We start from the raw sequence: 5,205 nt of genomic DNA, 5'->3' as shown, positions 1-5,205 counted from the left end.
CTTATCTTTTTCTAACCATATTTTTTTACTTCAATTTTCGAAAATCACTTCTAATTTTTCAAAATTTCATTTAAAACTTAATTCTTTTTAAAAATTTAGTTTTCGAAAATTTTCCCCCCTCTCATCTTTTTCTATTTAAACATTAACATTCCTCCTCCATTGTCAATTCGAACTCCATCTCTTTTGCGTGTTCAAAATTCTACCTACCTCCTTCTTCTATTCTTATTTTTCTCTGACACCTCAAGGGATCTCTACTGTGACATAGAGGATTCCATATTCTCTTTGTTTTATTCTCTTTTATATGTGCAGGAACAAAGATAAAGGCATACTTGTTGAAGCTGATCCTGAACCTGAAAGGACTCTGAAGAGGAAGCTAAGAGCAGCTAAAGCACAAAACTCTGAAGAAGACCTCACTGAAATTTTCAAAAAGCATCACAATCCCTGCCATTGGAGCAAATAATTTTGAGCGAAAGCCTTAATTAGTTTCTCTACTGCAACAGAACTGCAAGTTTCATGGAGTTCCATCAGAAGATCCTTATCAGTTTTTAACTGAGTTCTTACAGATCTGTGATACTGTTAAGACCAATGGAGTTGATCGTGAAGTCTACAAGCTCATGCTTTTCCCTTTTGCTGTAAGAGACAAAGCTAGAACATGGTTGGACTCACAACCTAGAGATAGCCTAGACTCTTGGGATAAACTGATCACGGCCTTCTTGGCCAAGTTCTTTTCTCCTCAGAAGCTGAGCAAGCTTAGAGTGGATGTTCAGACCTTCAGACAAAAAGATGGTGAGTCCCTCTATGAAGCTTGGGAAAGATACAAGCAACTGACCAAAAAGTGTCCTTCTGACATGCTTTCAGAATGGACCACATTAGATATATTCTATGATGGTCTGTTTGAACTTTCTAAGATGTCACTGGACCACTCTGCAGGTGGATCCATTCACCTAAAGAAAATGCTTGCAGAAGCTCAGGAACTTATTGAAATGGTTGCAAATAACCAGTTCATATATACCTCTGAGAGGAATCCTGTGAGTAATGGGATGCCTCAAAAGAGAGGAATTCTTGAAATTGATGCTCTGAATGCCATACTGGCTCAGAACAAAATATTGACCCAACAAGTCAATATGATCTCTCAGAGCCTGAATGGATTGCAAAATGCATCCAACAGTACTAAAGAAGCATCTAATGAAGAAGAAACTTATGATCCTGAGAACCCTGCAATGGCAGAGGTGAACTACATGGGTGAAGCCTTTGGCAGTACCTATAATCCTTCATGGAAAAATCATCCAAATTTTTCGTGGAAGGATCAACAGAAGCAAGGCTTCAATAATAACAATGGTTGAAGAAACAGGTTTAGCAATAGCAAACATTTTCCATCATCATCTCAGCAACAGACAGAGCATTCTGAGCAGAATCCTTCTAGCTTAGCAAACATAGTCTCTGATCTATCTAAGGCAACTCTTAGTTTCATGATTGAAACAAGATCCTCCATTAGAAATTTGGAGGCACAAGTGGGCCAGCTGAGTAAAAGGGTTACTGAAACTCCTCCTAGCACTCTCCCAAGCAATACAGAAGAGAATCCTAAAGGAGAGTGCAAGGCCATTGATATAATCAACATGGCCGAAACCTTAGAGGAGGATGAGGAAATGAATCCCAATGAGGAAGACCTCAGGGGACGTCCAATGGTCAGTACGGAATCCCCTAATGAGGAACCAAAGGAATCTGAGGCTCATACAGAGACCATAAAGATTCTCTTGGACCTCCTTTTACCATTCATGAGCTCTAATGACTATTCATCTTCTGAAGAGGATGAAGACATTGTTGAAGGGCAAGTTGACTAATATTTAGGAGCAATCATGAAGCTGAATGCCAAGCTGTTTGGTAATGAGACTTGGGAGGAAGAACCTCCCTTGCTCACCAATGAACTGAATATATTGTTTCAGTAAACTTTACCTTAAAAGAAACAGGATCTTGGTAAATTCTTAATACCCTGTACCATAGGCACCATGACCTTTGAAAAAGCTCTATGTGACCTAGGGTCAGTGATAAACATGATGCCCCTCTCTGTAATGGAGAAACTGGGAATCTATAAGGTACAGGCTGCCCAATTCTCATTGGAGATGGCAGATAAATATATGAAAAAGGCTTATGGACTAGTAGAGGACATGCTAGTAAAGGTTGAAGGCCTTTGCTTCCCTGCTGATTTCATAATTCTAGACACTAGGAGAGATGAGGATGAATCCATCATCCTTGGAAGACCCTTCCTAGCCACAACAAGAGCTGTAATTGATGTTGACAGAGGAGAGTTGATCCTTCATGTGAATGAAGAATGCCTTGTAGTAAAGACTCAAGGTTCTCCATCTGTAACCATGGAGAGTAAGCATGAAGAGCTTCTCCCAATACAGAGTCAAATAGAGCCCCCATATTCAAACTCTAAGTTTGGTGTTGGGAGGCCACAGGAAAACTCTAAGTTTAGTGTTGAGAGATCTCAACCATACTCTAATCATCTGTGAGGCTCCATGAGAGCTCACTGTTAAGCTATTGACATTAAAGAAGCACTTATTGGGAGGCAACCCAATTTTATTTTAATTTTATCTATATTATTTTGTTTTCTTTTAGGTTGATGATCATGTGAAGTCACAAAGACAATTACAGAAATAAAGAAAAAATAAAAAATAGCATTGAAAATAACACACCCTGGAGGAAGGACTTACTGGCGTTTAAACGCCAGTAAAGGTAGCAAAATGGGCGTTTAAACGCCCAATCTGGCACCTTTCTGGGCGTTTAAACGCCAGAATAGGGCACCAGATTGGTGTTTAAATGCCAGAACAGGGCAACAAATTGGCGTTTAGACGCCAGAACAGGAAGGAAAGCTGGCGTTTAAACGCCAGAACAGGGCAGCAGACTGGCGTTTAAACGCCAGGATTGCACTCTAAGGAGTTTTGTACGCCCAATTGGAGCAGGGATGAGAATTCCTTGACCCCTCAGGATCTGTGGACCCCACAGGATCCCCACCAACCTCAACTCATTCTCTTTCCTCTTCATACCTTTCCACAACAATCTTCCCCAAATACTCTTTACTAATCACCTCCATATCTCTTCCCCAAATACCTTTCACCAATCACTTCCTTTACTCTTCCCCAAAAACCCCATCCACCTTCAAAAATTCAAACACATTTCCCTCCCAAACCTACCCAACCATTCGGCCACTCTCCATATAAATCCCCCCTTCACCCCTTCATTTTCACACATCACAAACACCTTCTTCCCCTCTTGGCCAAACCCTATACACCCTCAATCTCCTCAATTTTCTTCTTCTTCTACATCTTTCTTTCTTCTTTCACTCGGGGACGAGCAAATATTTTATGTTTGGTGTGGTAAAAGCATTTTTTTGTTTTTCCATAACCATTTATGGCACCTAAGGCCAAAGAAACCTCTAGAAAGAGGAAAAGGAAGGCAACTGCCTCCACCTCTGAGTCATGGAAGATGGAGAGATTCATCTCAAAGATCCATCAAGACCACTTCTATGAAGTTGTGGCCAAGAAAAAGGTGATCCTTATGCAATCCAGCTGGAATTGTCATAGAAGAAGACACCCTCATTGAAAAGGACAAGCCCATTACTGAAAAGAGGATGGAGCAAACTAGAGAGCCCATTCATGGCACTCAACAAGAGCATGAGGAAGTCCCTCATCAAGAAATCCCTGAGATGCCTCAAGGGATGCAATTTCCTCCACACAATTATTGGGAGCAACTCAACACTTCTTTGGAAAGCTTGGGTTACAACATGGACCAATTAAGGGAGGAACACCAAGAGCACTCCATCATTCTCCATGAGATTAGAGAAGATCAAAGAGCTATGAGGGAAGAGGAACAAAGGCAAAGAAGAAACATAGAGGAGCTCAAGAGCACCATTGGTTCTTCAAAAGGAGGAAGACGCCACCCTCACTAAGGTGGACTCATTCCTTAATCTCTTTGTCTATTTATTTTCTGTTTTTCGGCTTTATGTTGTATGTTCTATCTATGTTTGTGTCTTCATTACATGATCATTAGTGTCTAGTGTCTATGTCTTAAAGCTATGAATAACTCCATGAATCCTTCACCTCTCTTAAAATGAAAAATATGCTTAATTACAAAAGGACAAGAAGTACTTGGATTTCAAATTTTATCTTGAAACTAGTTTAATAATTTTGATGTGGTGACAATACTTTTTGTTCTCTGAATGAATGCTTGAACAATGCATATTTTTTATAGTGAAGTTTATGAATGTTAAAATTGTTGGCTCTTGAAAGAATGATGAACAAAGAGAAATGTTATTGCTAATCTGAAAAATCATGAAATTGATTCTTAAAGCAAGAAAAAGCAGTGAAAAAATATTTGAAAAAAATGTCGAAAAAAGGAGAGATGAAATAAAAAGAAAAAGCAAGCAGAAAAAGCTAATAGCCCTTTAAACCAAAAGGCAAGGGTAAAAAGGATCTAAGGCTTTAAGCATTAATGGATAGGAGGGCCCAAGGAAATAAAATCAAGGCCTAAGCGGCTAAATCAAGCTGTCCCTAACCATGTGCTTGTGGCATGAAGGTCCAAGTGAAAAGCTTGAGACTGAGTGGTTAAAGTCATGATCCAAAGCAAAAGAGTGTTCTTAAGAACTCTGGACACCTCTAACTGGGGACTTTAGCAAAGCTGAGTCACAATCTAAAAAGGTTCACCCAGTTATGTGTCTGTGGCATTTATGTATCCGGTGGTAATACTGGAAAACAAAGTGCTTAGGGTCACAGCCAAGACTCATAAAGTAGCTGTGTTCAAGAATCAACGTACTGAACTAGGAAAATCAATAACACTATCTAAAATTCTGAGTTCCTATAGATGCCAATCATTCTGAATTTCAAAGGAGAAAGTGAGATGCCAAAACTGTTCAGAAGCAAAAAGCTATAAGCCCCGCTTATCTAATTAGGACTAAGTTTCATTGATACTGTGGGATTCATTGTATATTCTCTTCTTTTTATCATATTTTATTTTCAGTTGCTTGGGAACAAGCAACAATTTAAGTTTGGTGTTGTGATGAACGGATAATCTATACGCTTTTTGGCATTGTTTTTATATAGTTTTTAGTATGATTTAGTTAGTTTTTAGTATATTTTTATTAGTGTTTAAGCAAAACTCACATTTCTGGACTTTACTATGAATTTTTGTGTTTTTCTATGATTTTAG

The 5,205-nt window shown here is 39.0% G+C and overlaps 1 non-coding gene across 1 annotated transcript; it reads right to left on the bottom strand.

The window, feature by feature from the left end:
- Positions 1 to 746: 746 nt before the first annotated feature.
- On the bottom strand, positions 747 to 854 carry LOC112799050 (small nucleolar RNA R71). Its single transcript, XR_003200638.1, has one exon. It is a non-coding gene; the product is annotated as a small nucleolar RNA R71 (small nucleolar RNA).
- Between the last annotated feature and the right edge of the window lie 4,351 nt (positions 855 to 5,205).

This window comes from Arachis hypogaea, chromosome 4 (genome assembly GCF_003086295.3).
Source record: "Arachis hypogaea cultivar Tifrunner chromosome 4, arahy.Tifrunner.gnm2.J5K5, whole genome shotgun sequence".
NCBI classification, from domain to species: Eukaryota; Viridiplantae; Streptophyta; class Magnoliopsida; order Fabales; family Fabaceae; genus Arachis; species Arachis hypogaea.
Note: the sequence above shows the minus strand (reverse complement) of the source record. Positions and strands in the feature narration are given on the sequence as shown.